The sequence below is a fragment of the Mastomys coucha genome, unplaced genomic scaffold, assembly GCF_008632895.1.
Source record: "Mastomys coucha isolate ucsf_1 unplaced genomic scaffold, UCSF_Mcou_1 pScaffold14, whole genome shotgun sequence".
Taxonomy (NCBI): domain Eukaryota; kingdom Metazoa; phylum Chordata; class Mammalia; order Rodentia; family Muridae; genus Mastomys; species Mastomys coucha.
The window spans coordinates 41271944-41288856 of record NW_022196896.1 but is presented as its reverse complement, the minus strand read 5'-3'; the positions used below and the strand labels follow the sequence as shown (position 1 = coordinate 41288856).

At 42.1% G+C, this 16913-nt stretch overlaps 1 long non-coding RNA gene across 2 annotated transcripts in view; it reads right to left on the bottom strand.

Annotated features, from left to right (window-relative positions):
• Positions 1-5200: 5200 nt before the first annotated feature.
• The window catches only part of LOC116088174, a 28318-nt gene continuing 16605 nt past the window's right edge, over positions 5201-16913 (bottom strand). For both annotated transcript variants that reach the window (XR_004117802.1, XR_004117801.1), the window contains exons 4-5: positions 13199-13301; positions 5201-5299 (exon numbers count right to left, since the gene is read on the bottom strand). This is a non-coding gene — a long non-coding RNA (uncharacterized LOC116088174). The remainder of the gene's footprint in view (positions 5300-13198; positions 13302-16913) is intronic.

The following is a 16913-nucleotide window of genomic DNA, read 5'->3' as shown; positions in this document are numbered from 1 at the left end:
TCGAAGCTCCATCTCTTTCTCTACTTTTCTCTCCCAGGGTGTCCTTTCCCTTATCTCTCGCTTCCGCATGTCGAGCGGAAGGGCCTATACTCTTGGGTATATCCTTTTTCTTCTCCCTTTTCTCCTGGCTAGCCTCCATTCTCTCATCTTCTCTCTCCCCTTTATTCTGGCTAGCTTTTACTCTCCCCTCTGTTTCTGACATGCTATCTTGTAACTCCTCAAGTGCCCCCGATGCCACAGAGGCAGGGCATTTCTCATCCTCCAGGCAAGAATGTATAACAAGCGCCATTAGCACGATTACCGTGGCTTTGGCCGCACTTTCTGACCCTGAGAAAGGGTCGGAGGAATTAAAATCAAGCCTCTCAGAGTCTACCCTGTCCGGCAGTTCTGAAACCTACCAGCTGTTGTAAGGTTCTCCCGGTGTCCCGGGTTTTTCAGCACCAGCTGTAGCCCGCACAATCGTCTCACCAGCAAGAAGACACGCGGACACTAGGTTCCTTCTGCAGCAACGTTTATTGTCTCCATCCATAGGGAAAAAAGGGTCGAGCCAATAATCCGCACTGCTTATATACACCACAGTGAGGCGTGTTGCGTGTCTGCCCATGATTGGCTGTTCGCTCATTACCCTACGTAATGCCCCAGAATGGGCTGTGACTTTTCACTCTACGCACATGCGCAAACAGTTGTTTACTGGGAGTTAACAGCGGAAGTAGGCGCCATCTTGCCATGGCGAATGCCTCTCCAGCTTCACCACTCCCCACAGCCTATAACTGTCCTCTCTTCTCCTAACCTGTCACAGCTCCTAACTTACAAAGGCATACAGACTCCCTCCAGGGTTCTTTCTCTTCAGGTAGTTCTAATAGAAGACTCCTTACTCATCTTCCAATCATGCCTGCCTCAGTGTTTCCAATCTTCTTCCTCAACCTCATACTAACTATTCCCTATTTCACTCCTGCACTGAAACTTTAGAGGAACTATCCTTCCCACATACGGGAGAGTACACTGCCTCAAGCCATCTATACCTGTTATACAGGTCAAAGTTCCTTTCTATATGAAGGGGCCAGACAAGCTGGCTATGCCATAGTGTCAGACACCAAAGTGGTAGAGGCACAGGCCCTTCCTGCTCACACTGCCAATCAACAGGCTGAAATAATAGCCCTTTCCCATGTCTTTCAGCTGGCACAGGGACAATCCCTCAATATCTATACAGATTCCAAATATGCTTTTCATATCCTCCTGTCCCACACCACTATCTGGATGAAGCTCAGGTTACTTACCACAAAGGGAGGATCAGTAACTAATGCAAACCAAATTATGGCTATGCTAAAGACCTCTCTTCTCCCCACAGCTATTGGGATTGTCTGTTACCTCCCCTCTTCAGCTCAGCCTTCGGTTTCTTGAGGCTGCTACCTGGGTAGTTAAGACAATGCTCTCTGCAGACTGTCAGATCGACTGTCAGAGTGTCTCTGAAGAAAGCTGCCCGCCCGGGAAGTTCACACTGAGATAGACAACGCCCACTGTCTGAAGACATCCGCAGACATCGGAGCTGCTGGGGACCTTGGCTCCTGACTCCTTCCGCAGTGTTTATTTCATGCAAATATCATTGTAACCTAGATTGTGTTCTCATGTACTATATATATTCTGGACATTCTGAGGAAAGATATGAAACCTTGATTGGGGCGCAACTTGGCTTTGTGTTTTCTCTTGTTCTCAAACCCTATATTTCAGGTCCTTTAGTCCTTCACCCGAGGGAACCCAAGTTCGTGAAACTGCGGGACAGTTTCAATTGTCCACTGCAGATCCTACCAAACTTTATTGTCTCCAAGGGAAACAACCGAGCTGATGAGGCAGCTAGACCTGCGGCCTTTAGGGGCCTAGACTCATCTTTCTCTCCTCAGGACATCCTTACACTGCAACCCACATCCCCACTGTCACCCCCTGACACTTGCCAAACTCTGTCCTATCTTCACCAACTCTTTCATTCTAACAGCCGAGTGTTGTTTTCTTTTGTTAAGACCCACCTATAGCCTTCTCTTGAGGACTTAAGTTTCTTTTAATCTATCACTGCTTCTTACAAAATGTCAGACTCCAACTTGAGGTATCATAGCACCCCCTTTCCTACCCATCAGGCTAGAGGTTCCCTTCCTGGAACTGACTGGCAACTTGTCTTTAGGTACATGCCCACTGTCAAATGTGCCAAGTACCTTACCTCCTGGTCTTGGTGGACACCTTCTCTGGGTAGGTGGAGGTATTTCCCACCACTAATAAAAGGATTCAGACAGTCTCTGATCTCCTCCTCCTCCAAGAGATCATCCCCCGATCTGGTGTCCCAGCCTTTCTCCAGTCAGACAATGGTCTTGAATTTACTTTGAAGATTTTTGAAATTCTGTCTAATGCCCTAGACATCCCCTGGCATTTTCACATTGCCTGTTCCTCCAGGAAGAATGCTGTTTCTATGTCAACCAATCTAGGACTGTGAGAAATAAAATCCAGGAGCTACAGTCAGACATACAGAATTTCAGGGAATGTAAGACCTCCAGTTCTGGGGATTTTGAAACTCCTATGAACTCCCTTTCATAACAGCTCTTCTAATCATCCTCCTGGTGTTATTATTTTCCCCCCTGCCTTGTTAATCTTGTTTCTACATTTTTTCAATGACAAATAAAAAAATTCTAACCAAACTATTAATCAGTTCCTGTTATAGGATTATCAGCTGTTGTCCACAGAGGAACCTGACACAAACATTTACCAAGTGGTCCCTGATGGTGAACATCAGCGACACCCCTAGACAGCAGGAAGCAGCTTAAGAGACATGATGCCCCCATTCCCTCCTTTTTGGGAGGTATGTTGGCATTAGAGTATCAGTGCTGCAGATCATCTCCAAACCCAGTGGCATCACACATGGGTGACAGGATCCCACACATCTGTTCCTGTCAAGGCAACTGACACCACATTCCCAGAATCCACTTGGCTCACCTCCCACCTTTACCTGAAAAACGGCTATGTCACTATCCAAATAAAAGGAAGACCTTTCTCCCTCCCCTCCCACCCCCTGCCTTCTTCTTTGCTGCCACCTTTGCCCTTTTCTCCTACAATAAACCTCATGTGGAATGTTTTGTCCTTGTGTGGTCTGTCCGGATGTGAGCCATGCTGTTGCAGGAATATTTAAAAAATGAATCCACCCCTCAAAGTCCCTTTCCCACTGAGCCACGCTCTTGAGCCAATACCGTCCCATATCACCATGTCCCAGCAGGCTCCTGCTATTTTCTCCCAGCTAGCAGCAACATCTCACTCACATGCAATGCTTTACACACCCCCACAATCATTCATCCAGTTAGTGCCTAGGACCTGGTAGGTAATGCGTGATTCTTAAGGCCTTAATATCCAATCAGGTTTATGTAATAAATAATAAGATCACAATTTATAAGACACCAATACAATAATTTCAGAACCAAATAATAAGGACAATATTCCAATCTAATTAATCTATTTTGTAAAAACCTTTACTTGGTTGTATAACCATGTGGGGTCTGACTCCTCATCATCCTCTGACTCCATGATGATCCTCCTCCTCCTGCTCTCTGACCTTTATCCTCCTCCCACTCTAGCTCTACCTCTCTGTTCCTATTCAATCACAGACCTGTCCCTGCCCTAATGTGATTGGACAGAGAAAATGCTGCAATACCACGCTTCTAACACAACACTCATGTTCCCTTCTATGGCTCATTCACATGCCTGCCTGTCATTTATGACACTTAGAATCATGAGAGCTTGATATTGTTTCTGTCCAACAAAGTTGGAAAGATGGAAGCTCAAATCTGGAAACAAATGGGCTTTCCTTCCAAACACTTACCCTTTGCTAAGTTTATCACTATGGACCATTGTGTCTGGTAACAACCTGAGTCAGGTTTGCCTTGTTGCTTAATTCAAGTTTATTTAACAAATTAAAAAACTGTACATCTTGATGGTGTCCTGCTCTACTTTACTTTTTTGTTGCACCAATAAACATTGTATTCCCAGAGCCAACTTGGAGGAGGAAAGGGCTTATTTTCATCTTATGCTCTAGGTTTATCATGGAGAAAAGGCAGCACAGGAACTGTAAGGCAGGAACCTGGGACAGAAGCCACTGAGGGAAAGTGCTTTCCCTTGGTTTGCTCAGTTAGCTTGATTATGTTATCCAGGCCCATCTATCCAGGAATGGCACCACTCAGAGTAGCCTGTGCCCTTCTACATAGAAAATGAGAAAACACTTCCCAGACATGGCAACGGTGCACTGTGATGGAGACATTTTTCAGTTGAGGTTTCCTCTTCCTTCCCAGGTGATTCTGTATTTCTGTCTAACTGACAGGTGAGGCAGTAACAGGTGCCATGCCATGTTTCAATACATGGATACATTATGTACTTTGATGTATTAATGTAATCCAGTTTGGCTTCACATTCACCATCCTCTTGCCCCTGCCTCCCTTGTAAAATATTTAAATCCTATATTAAAATATATCTGCTCCCTCAAATATCATTTCATGGTTTAAAACTTCAAATCCATTTTTTTCTAGCCTTTTGACATACTGAACGTATTACAGCTAAGTGTAGTCAAGTGCTGAATGGGTAGGAAAAAACATGGTAAAAACACACAGTGGAAACTATGTAACCAAAAGTAACATAATTGTATCATTTGCACCAACATGGATAGAACAGGAGATCATCGCACTCAGGGTAAAAACACAGACAGGATAGACCAGCATTGCATGATATCATTCCTCTGTGGAGACCAGCATTGGAGGATCTCACTTTGTGAGGTAACAAAAAGGTGATGTCATAGGAAGACAGAGTAGACTGGTGCTTAGCATAGGCTCAGGAGAGAGCAGCAACGGGCTGTGTGGGAAAAGATCAATAAGGGTATGGAAAGTACATCAAGTTCCCTTTAAATGAAGACAAGAATGCACATGCCTCTGGTTTTGTGCATCCATTTTGTAAAGGCAATAAACAATTGACTTTCCCATCAAAACACTCTTGCCTAACATTGACAAGATTTTAACTACTTCAGAGATCATTATTGAGCTTTTCTAACCCTTTGAAATTGACTCAAACTGTATTGTATTCATGAGGAAATGTGCTTTCTTTTATTTTACCCTCTCTCCTGGTCACCCACAAAAGCTTTTCATGACTGTATCCTTGGAATTTTTCAGGGGTAGCTTACTGTACCTTGGCCTTTGTTTTTCACTCAAAAGGAATTGATTACCATGCCTTGTCTTTGCAGGCTGAACTGATGATCTCCTGACTGGAGCTAGCAAAACAATTGCTGAAATAAAAAAGATAGCAAAATAACTACGTTGATTGATGCAGCAGCGAATTGGGGTCTCAGATTATAACTGTAGTTCCAGGGGCAGGACAGTCACCTTGTGTTTCTGACTGCCTTTCTCTTTAGTTGTTGACAATAAGTAATCTTTTTTGATTTGGTCAAAATTCTCTCTTTCTTGACTTGTTTTCTTCGCCCTGAGTGGGTGATGCTATTAACAAATGTGGTCTGATTCATTACTTAGTCTGTACTAAAAGATTCACATTCCTCTCTAGGGCTGTAATCAGGAAACCCAGAAAGGAAAAGAAATAAATAAAGGAAAAGATTTCCAGTAAGTAGGTGGAGAAAGATGTGGGTCTAAGACCTCCCTTAACTATTCTACAAGAAGTCATTTTGGTCAAATTAACTGATGTTGGGGATGGGATAATTGGTCCTTATATTTTTTCTTTTTTTATTATTAGATATTTTCTTTATTTACATGTCATATAATATCTCCTTTCCCAGGTTCCCCTCCAATAAAAATAAAAATAAAATAAAATAAACAAAAACAAATACAGACATAGAAACAGCGCACTGTGATGGAGACATTTTTTCAGTTGAGGTTTCCTCTTCCTTCCCAGGTGATTCTGTGTAACCCTCCTGACTGAGGGCTGGTTCTTCAGACCCTGCCTGCTTCTCTTAACCACACCTCTCTGCCCACCTCTGGCTATTTGCCACACCTCGTTACAGGCTCCTGTCACATCAGTAGTCCCACCTGCTATAGAGACTAAGAGAATGCTGACTGGGTCTTTATTACTGACATACTTGGGGGAGGGGTTTTGCCTCACTTATTCTACGTGTTGGGAACAAAGGATCAGCATTAAAGTGAAGATGACTGAGTGACCACAGCTCGTGTTGTCTAACTTTTTATCCTCCCACGTGGGTAAGGTATAGTATGGCCAGCCTGCCTCCTCCTATCTCTTTTTATCTCCTCCTATTTCTTTCTAACTCCATATTCCAGGTACCCTACCCCTTTTAACGTTGCTGCTGAACAGCAACAATTCTGTATTTCTGTCTAACTGACAGCTGAAGCAGTAACAGGTGGCATGCCATGTTTCAATACATGATATATTATGTAGTTTGATTTACTAATGTAATCCAGTTTGGCTTCACATTCACTATCCTCTTGTCCCTGCCTTCTTTGTAAAATATTTAAATCCTATATTAAAATATATCTACTTCCTCAAATATCATTTCATGGCTTAAAACTTCTCTTCAAATTCTTAGGGAAATGGATGGATCTGGATAATATCATCCTGAGTGAGGTAACCCAATCACAAAAGAACACACATGGTATGCACTCTCTGATAAGTGGATATTAGCCCAGAAGATCAGAATACACAAAGTACAATCCACAAACCACAAGAAACTCAATGGAGCAGAGACTAAATGAAGGACAGTCCAGAGACTGATCTACCTGGGAATCCTTCCCATATTCAGTCATCAAATCCAGACACTATTGTGGATGCCAGCAAGTGCTGGCTAACAGGAGCCTAATATAGCTGTCTCCTGAGAGGCTCTGACAGAACCTGACTAATACAGAAGTAAAGACTCATAGCTATCCATTGGACTGAGTACAGAGTCCCCAATGAAGGAGCTAGAGAAAGGACCCAAGGAGCTGAAGGGCTTGCAGCCCCTTAGGAAGAACAACAATGTGAACTACCTAGTACCCTCAGAGCACCCAGGGAGAGCACCAACCAAAGAGTACACATGGTGGGACTGATGGCTCCAGCAGCATATGTATAGCAGAGGATGGCCAAGTAGGTCATCAATGGGAGGAGAGGCCCTTGATCCTGTGAAGGTTCTATGCCCCAGTATAGGGGAATGCCAAGGCCAGTAAGCAGGAGAGGGTAGGTTGGTGAGCAGGGGGAGGAGGGAGGGAACAGGGATTTGAGCAGACCTCCTGTGAGCAGGTTTGGAGTGGGACTTTTGGGAGGCAGGCAATGGTGTGGGGTTGAGCACTGCTCATTTTGGCTAATGTAGGTTTTATTATGCTTTTCCTTTTTATTAAAAACAGAAAATTTCTCACACAACATATCCTAATTATGATTCTCCCATGTTCTGTTACTCAGAGTTCCTCCCCAAGTCTCCTCATATCTGAATCCACTCTCTTTTTGTCTCTCAGAAAACAAGCTTCTAAGGAATAATAATAATATATGACAAAATAAAATGTAGTAAGAGAAAGCAAAAAACTATTATGATTAAAGCTGGACAGGACAAAGAATAGAGAGAAAAGAACATAAGGGAACATAAGGGATGGCACAAGATTCAAAGACTCATTTGCACACTTGGAATCTGTGAGGTACACACACACACACACACACACACACACACACACACACACACACACACACAGGACACTCATAGGCCTCCTGCATGCTTCTCTCCAGTCTCTGTGGATTCATGTGAGTTTTGATCATGTTGTTTTAGAGCAGTGGTTCTCACCCTGTGGTTAAGTACTCCTTTGTGGGAAGAATGACCCTTTCACAGTGGTCACATATTGGATATTCTAGATATAAAATATTTACATTACAATCATAATAGTATCAAAATTACAGTTATGCACTAATAGCAAAAATAATTTTATGGTTGGGGTCACTATAACATGAAAAATTATACTAAAGGGTCATGGCACTAGAAAAGTTGAGAACCACTGATTTGATTTATAAGGTCTTATTAACTTATTGTAATCTCTGGCTCGGATATACTTTTTGCCTCCTATTCCTCTGGGTTTACTGATCTCTATGGAGATAGTTTTGACGGAGGCTTCTGTATAAGATTGAATGAATGTTCAGGTACTTATCTGAGTAGTGAGAATGTCATTTTGTTCTTTTTTTTTGTTTTTGTGTTTTTGTTTTTTATGATACAGGGTTTCTCTGTTTAGCCCTGGTTGTCCTGGAACTCACTCTGTAGACCAGATGGCCTCAAACTCAGAATGCTGCCTGTCTCTGCCTCTGCCTCTCTGCCTCTGCCTCTGCCTCTGCCTCTGCCTCTGCCTCTGCCTCTGCCTCTGCCTCTGCCTCTGCCTCTGCCTCTGCCTCTGCCTCTGCCTCTGCCTCTGCCTCTCTGGCTCTCAAGTTCTGGGAATAAAGGCATGTGCCACCACTGCCCAGCTAATTATCACCTATCTTTCTCATATCAATCATCTATTTTCATCTGTTTCTCTGCCTCTCATTTCCTTTTGAATTGCTCTAGCTATTATATGCAATGGAAGAAGAGTTTTTCTCAAAATAAGCAGTGTTGAGGTCCTCATTATGTTTTCAGTCCCTCAGTGCTTCATTCCAAAAGCCCAAAGACACCATGGAATTCAGACAGAACATCATGTAACAAAGCCTACACTCAACACCCAGTTATAGCCACTTCAGCAGAACACAAAGGAGATTACACTCTCCTTGGCTGCCACTAAAATCAACTAGTCTTCATGTTAAGTGTGGATCTAACTTTTGTAGAAGTTCTTTCTTCTTTGTTAAACCACTTTCACTTTAAGATTGAACAAAACACAGGAAGATGGTGCCCTGTGGGGCCTTGACACTCACATAGCCTCAGTCTAGGTAGCTCCCTGCCCATGTGTTCACAACAACAGATGCGTGTGACAGAGAAAGCCCACAGGTCTGAGTTTCTGAGTACAAATTCTTCCTGTAATTTTTGATGTTATTTTTATGTTTGTGTGGCTGTCTTCTTTTGGGTTTGTTGAGGATTGCTTTCTTGCTTCTTCTAGGGTGTCAGTTTCCTCCTTACGTTGATGTTTTCCATCTACTATCCTTTGTAGGGCTAGATCTGTGGAAAGATATTGTGTAAATTTTGTTTTGTCATGGAATATCTTGGTTTCTCCATCCATGATAATTGAGAGTTTTGCTGGGTATGGTAGCCTGGGCTGGCATTTGTGTTCTCTTAGTGTCTGTATGACATCTGCTCAGAATCTTTTAGCTTTCATAGTCTCTGATGAGAAGTGTGATGTATTCTGATAGGTATGCCTTTATATGCTACTTGACTTTTTTCCCCTACTGCTTTTAATATTCTTTCCTTGTTTAGTGCATTTAGTATTTTGACTATTATGTGACAGCAGGAATTTCTTTTCTGGTCCAATCTATTTGGAGTTCTGTAGACTTCTTGTACATTTATGAGCATCTCTTTCTTTTGGTTAGGGAAGTTTTCCTCTATAATTTTTTGAAGATATTTACTGGCCCTTTAAGTTGGGAATCTTCACTCTCTTCTACACCTAATATCCTTAAGTTTGGTCTTCTCTTATGTCCTGGATTTCCTGGATGTTTTGGGTTGGAAACTTTTTGCTTTTTGCATTTTCTTTGACTGTTGTGTCAATCTTTTCTATCATATCTTCTGTACCTGAGATTCTTTCTTCTATCTCTTGTATTCTGTTGACTCCTGATCTCTTTCCTAGGTTTTCTAACTCCAGGGTTCTCTCCCTTTGTGATTTCTTCTTTGTTTCTATTTCTGTTTGTAGATCCTGGATTGTTTTGTTCAATCCCTTCACCTATTTGGTTGTGTTTTCCTGTAATTCTTTAAGAGAATTTTGTGTTTCCTCTTTAAAGGCTTCTATCTGTTAACCTGTGTTCTCCTGTATTTCTTTAAAAGAGTTATTTATTTCCTTCTTACAATCCTCTTTCATTATCATGAGATGTGTTTTTAACTCAGAGTCTTGCTTTTCTGGTATGTTGGGGTATCCAAGACTTGCTGTGGTAGGAGAACTGTGATGTAGCTGTGGTTTCTGTTGCTTATGTTCTTGCTCTTGCCTCTCACCATCTGGTTATCTCTGGTGTTAGCTGTTATTGCTGTCTCTGACTGTGGCTTGTCCCTCCTGCAAGTCTGAGTGTCAGTACTCCTGAGAGACCACTTTGTTCCTGGAGGAATTTGGGTGTGGATCTCTGTGGCACAGGATCAGCTATTGGCACAGATGGAATCCAGAAGGATCCTGCGACTGAGGGCTCTAAGCAGGTCACTCTGAGCAGAAGTGGTGGTCTTACCTGTGCTCACAGGCTTGTTAGTACTCCTGGGAGACTAGCTCTCTCCTAGAGTATTTGGGTATAGAGTTCTGTGGCACAGGATCCTTACCTTAACCATTTGACAGGTATAAGATGGAATGTCAGAGTCAGTTTGACTTTCATTTCCCTCATGGCTAAGGATACTGAACATTTCTTTAGGTGCTTCCTGACCATTTGAGATTCCTCTGAGAAATCTTTGTTTAGCTCTGTACCCTATTTTTATTTAGGTCACTTGGTTTGTTGGTGTTTAATTTCTTTAGTTCATTATATATTTTGGATATTAGCCCCCTGTCAGATGTAGTGTTGGTGAAGATCTTTTCCCATTTTGTACACTGCTATTGTTTCCTATTAACAGTGCCCTTAGCCTCACTAAAGCTCTTCAGTTTCATGAAGTCCTATTTATTAATTGGTGATCTCAGTGCCTGAGCTATTGGTGTTCATTTCAGGAATTAACTCCTGTGTCAATGAATTAACTTTCTCTTCTATTATCTTTAGTGTATACAGTTTTATGTTGAAGTCATTGTTCTACTTGGACTTGAGTTTTGTGCAAGATGATACATTCTTGTACATGCAGATATCTGGTTAGTCTATTTGGTGACTCTCACTCAGAAACAAAACAGAGAGAGAACTGGGTGGGAAAAGCAGTGAGGAGACAAAAAGGTATGAAGATCAGGTTTTGGGAGAGAAGAGATGGGAGATGTTTTGAATAAGAATGGAAATTGACATCTGGGACTAGATGGAGACCTGGGATGGGGGAGAGTATAGGAAGTCTAATGGGGAGAGAGACCCTAGTTGAGATTTATAGCAGTGGTGGATATAAAGACTGAAGTGGTCACCTTCCATAGTCAGGCAGGACTTCCAGTAGAGAGAGGGGGACACCAACCCACCCACAAAACCTTCAATCCAGTATTTGTCCTGCCTATAAGATGCACATGGATAGTGATAGAGCAGAGACTAAGAGAGTAGCCAACAAATGACTGACTCAAATTGAGACCTACTCCATGGGAGAGAACCAACTCTTAACACTGTTAATAATGCTCCACTCTGCTTGTAGATAGCATAACTATCTCCTGAGGAACTTCACCCAAGAGCAGATGGAAACAGCTGCAGAGACCCATTGCCAAATATCAGGCAGAGGTTGGCGAGTCTTGTTGAAGAGCTGGAGGGGTTAAGGACACCACAGCAAGAGCTATAGAGTCAACTAGCCTGGGCCCATGGGGGCTTACAGAGACTGAACCACCATCAAAGAACATGAAGGGGCTGGATCTATGCACTCTAGGCATTTGCAGTCATGTGAGCTTGGTCTCCATGTGGGTTGGTTAACAATTGGAGCTGTGGCTTTCTCCTACTCTCCTGCCTGACATTGGATACCTTGCCCTACCTGGACTGCCTAGCTGGGTGTCAGTGGGAGAGGAAGTGTTTAGTCCTGCTGGGTTTAGATGTCCGGGGGTGGGGTGTGACCCAAGGGAGGCTTCCCCTCCTCTGAGGAGAAGGGAAGGAGGTAATGGGGTAAAGGGTTTGTAATGGTAGGACTGGGGAGAGATGAAGAAGAGGGATTGCAATTGGGATATAAAGTGAATTAATTAATTAATTAGTGGATTAAAAAAGTGGCCTATGTTCATTTGCTAGGTATGTCATTGTATTTCCTTAAACATAGTCATAGAAAAAGTAGGATGAGGATAAGTAAAGCAGAGAAGGGAGGGAGTGTGTGGATGTTGGAGTAGAGCGGAGGCACCAATTCCTGTGCACACACTAACACCAGTGCTGTTTTTATTTTTTCCTCTAGGAGATGGTAAGAGGCCAGGAAAATAACATGTGTGTTGATTTTGTTAATTTCTTTTTAACAGACAATAGCTAATATCCCCCAGCACCAGGAGGATTAGAATTCAGTGAAATTTTTTGGATTTTATTTTTTTAGAGGAAACTATGTCCAGTCAATATTTTTATTCCTAGTGAGTGAGTGTTTATAATAGTATATGAGGTTTGGAGTCACTTTTGAACTCATGCAATAGCCACCTAAATTTCTGTTCACCCATAAAATGATCTCTCTTTCCCTTTCCCATTCTCCTTTCCTCTCTCCTTCCTTCCCTCCCTCCCTTCCCTTTTCTCTGCTATTCCTCCTTGTAATTATTATTTGTAAATTTCAGATAAGACATTTATAAAAAGAATGTTTCCCTTTTTACTACAAGGACTAGCCCAGGCCTTTACATCTTAGCTTGAGACTGAGATAGAAGAGGCTCACAGACATCTATTGATCTGAGTACAGGGTCCCCAGTGAAGGAGTTAGAGAAAGGACCAATGGAGCTGAGGGGTTTGCAGCCCCTTAGGACGAACAACTATGAACTAACTAGTACCCTCAGAGCTCCCAAGGTCTCAACCACCAACCAAGGACTGCACATGGAGGGGTCTGATTGTTCTGGCAGCAACTGTATAGTAGAGGATTACAATTTGATCATCAATAGGAGGAGAAGAGCTCAGCCCTGTGAAAGTTCTGTGCCCCAGTGTAGGGGAATGCCAGGGCCAATAAGTGGGAGAGGGTGGGGTGGCATGCATGGGGAGGAGGGAGGCAACAGGGGTTTGTTTTTGTTGTTTTTGTTTGTTTCTTTGTTTTTTGGAGGGGAAACTGGGAAAGGAGAAATTTACATGTAAATAAAGAAAATATCTAATAAAAATACATAAATAAATAAATAAAGAAAGAAAGAAAGAAAAAAGAAAAATTGGCCATTTTATTTCTTCACTTATTCTTTAGAAATGTTTCTTTAAACCATTAGTTCCTTTCTTTCACCTTAGCTCTGGCATAGGAAGTAGGTCATTTCAAAAGCACTGTGTTTTCAAATAACTACAAGAAAGTAAAAGAAATTACCTTTTATTTGATACTGTGCCTAGTAGCTTACTTGGTGTGACCTTCTTCAAGCCCACTTTATAGTAGACAGTTTCACCATAGGAGGACAAGTGACAACAGGACCCTAAGGCAGACACAAGAATTTAGATAAACAACAGTAACAACAGAGCACTGTCTCACACACACACACATACACACACACACACACACACACACACTCACATACACACTCACATACACAGTCACTTTAAGAGGCATGGCAAGATTTGAAATTTCTTGGGAGCTACTTGTATTGGTGCCAATTCAGCATTACAAGACAGATGGGGGGATTTGTTTGTGTGTATATATGTGTATAAGCATGGTGTATGACTGTGTGTGTATATGCATAGGTGTGTGATGTATGCACATTTACTTGTGCTGAGGCAGGGATGTATATCCCGGTGTACAGAGGCCAGGAGATTCCTACTCTGTCACTTTCTGCCTTATTCATCTGAAAAAGAGTTTTTCTCTTTGAATCTGGCCAGTGATCCTCCTGTCTTACCCTTGTCTCCTCCACATTGCTTGAGTTAAGTGTGCAGGTTTGGCTTCTTTCATGGGCTCTGAGCATCTGATCAAAGCTCCTCATGATCATTCATGGAGCCCCCTGACCAGACTTTCACTTCTTACCTGTAGGAATCCTAGAGAAGATGCTTCATTTTTCCATAACTCCCTTTTCTTTAACCATAAAAGAAGCTCAACACTGGGACTGGCCCTGTAGGTCCTGGTGCCTGACAGGGATGAAGTGTTCTCTAAAGAAGTATTTCTTTTTTTTTTTTTTTTTTTTTTTTTTTTTTTTTTTTTTGGTATTTTTGAGACAGGGTTTCTCTGTGTAGCCTTGGCTGTCCTGGAACTCACTCTGTAGACCAGGCTGGCCTCGAACTCAGAAATCCGCCTGCCTCTGCCTCCCAAGTGCTGGGATTAAAGGCGTGCGCCACCACCGCCCGGCTTAAAGAAGTATTTCTATGGCATCCAAGCCCTTTAACTCAGTGGCCAGCACACTGAAAGGAAAGAACAACTTGGAAAATGTGGCCCACTGCTCCATGTTCTGATGTTTAGCTCACCCAGGATTGTGACTGAAGTCTGTAAGGGCAAATAATTCCCCACCCCCCAGAAAATGAATTTTGCTGTCTACAAAATTTAAAAGCTTGTTTAACACAAATCACCATGAGTCATGTCTGATTTTGAGACGTGTAGAAATGTAAACCTGACCAGCCTTTAAGAATGCCACTTTTACACATGCTTCTTTCTGTGTGGCTTAAACAATTAAATGAGAAAATCTAAAGCATGCTGATCATGCAGATGATATACAATGAGTATCAAAAGGCACAAATCCCATTCTGTCCTAAGAGCACTCAACATGCTATTTTTCCTCTTGATGTTGTACTGGGCTCCAGATAAGTGATTTAGTCAGATCTTCTGTGAAATGTGATTTTACGTAATTATATTATTTATAGCAAAAGTAATCTGGTTTAGATAATTGGGAGTGGGGAAAACTTGCAGAATATTGACTCAATTCTTCTTAAAATGGAATATAAAGTTATGCTTGTGTGTCAGCACCACCCCTTCTGGGTACTCCATTTTGCCACGAGAAAACAGAACACTCAGGATAAATGGACTTTTATCTGGAGCCTGTGATTAAAATTTCCAAGGCTTGGAGAGGTGACAACCATCAAGTTCCCTAAACTGTTGAGAATAATTCTGATTTTGTCACATGGGAACCTATTCTGTGGTCCAACCTCCATTCTGACTTTAATCTATACTTATAGCAGACTGTCAGCCCATGAACTGTCACAGTGTGTTCTTAGCAAGGGGACTTAGCTTCTTCTGCTTGTTCTAGTTTCTGCCTCCTTCCAGTTAAATATGTACAAATAAGGTAATACCATTTCCCAGGGGCTCCATTTTATTGTTCTATGAACAAAGGTAGGTGTCAAGGTACTATTTTGTTGGTGTGTCTGTCAGTCTGGTATGAAATTTGAATACATTTATACTTAGAGGTTGTGAATTTAATACCTGAAGCCAAAATGTTATCATTTATATTAACAACTGGTATGACCAGAAGTGATTTTGCAAGTTATTACCTGAAACATGATTGTAATATCTGAATTTAATATGAACAGCATCAAAACCATTGAAGTCTGGATATAGCCTTCCTTAAAAACAGGGTACTGCTAAATCACTGAGATGAAGCAGGTAGTCCTAAAACAAACCTTACTTGATTTTTTACATTCAACCACTGAGTTTTCAACTAGTTCTACACATTTTAAGTTCCATATGTAAGCATATGAATATAGGGATTCCATTTAATTGTTCTTTAAAAACTGTGCCAGACTTTATTGATATTTGCATTAAAACTGGTGGTTTGGATAGCTTCCAGATAGCTGAGTCTCTGGAAGGTGGTATACCTAGGTGGATGCTCTAATTTCCATCTCCTGTGTCTCTCCATATGTATGTCTTTATCTACATCCTTTGTAATATCCTATATAGCAAGGCAGTAAATGCAACAAGTTTTGTGGGCTGCCCACGGACATTAGACAAAGTCAAAGAGGAGTTAGCAGGGATCATGACTTGTAGCTAGTATGTCCAGTTAAAACTTACTCTAGGGCTAGTACATAACTTATGTGCCTGGGGAGAGACTTCTTGGGACTGTACCCTCAAACTATGGGACCTGCTGGTTTCTGCAGGTAGGTAGTGTCGGGATAGAATTGTATTGAGGACTCCAGTAGGGATCTGCTGCTGAACAATGTCTTGCTGGAGATGTAGGAAAACCTTCTTGCAACTGGTGCCAGAAGTGATCTGTGATATGAATTAGAGTAGAAAACACTGAGTTTGCTTTTCTCTTATAAGGCTGTGGTAGAAAGTAACAAGGCTGAGATGGGCTCTCTGCATGAACGCAGGGAAAGTGTGCAGTTTTCCCTGCCTCTCATTCCCTCCTCTGTAAAGCAATGGTGGTAGTCTGACTTACATGCTGAGAGCAAGGGAAGCTGGTATTTATCTGCCTTCCCTCTGTAGTGAATGTTCTGCTAAATGCTTACAAGTGTTCTTGTGTTTAGCATAATAATCCAAAGGTAAGTGATAATAGTCATATTCACACACTTACAAATGATACTCAAAAGTGTGTGCAAGCGTACAGCTAGTCAAACACGCAGTGGCTGAACATAAAAACCTTGAAAGTGTGTGCAAGTGTACAGCTAGTCAAACACGCAGTGGCTGAACATAAAAACCTTGAAAGTGTGTGCAAGTGTACAGCTAGTTAAACACACAGTGGCTGAACATAAAACCCAAGGCTGCTTGTTTTGTGATTCTCTGCTTCATCTCAGCAGTTGAGCATTTTGATGTTGACCTTGATTAAATTCTCCACCACCACTTCTCATTATTCTCTGCTTAGGAACTGAACTCAGCATGCACATTTTGTGTGGGGCTGTGCTCCCAATGCATGATGGGTCTTAAGTGTGTGCTGACGGGTCCTGTACTCTCCACTCTCATATCCAAACCTGCACTTTCTGCTGCCTAAGATTTGTGGATCATTTAGATCAATGGAGATGTGGTGTCCCCATGAGTGTTGGAATTCGTCTTTACTCCAAGCACTCAGGGGGATCTTGGTGAGTAAGTAAGACTTATCTACATAGCAAGTTATAGGCCAGTGAGGGCTACATAATGAGATCCTAGGGAGAGAGAGAGAGAGAGAGAGAGAGAGAGA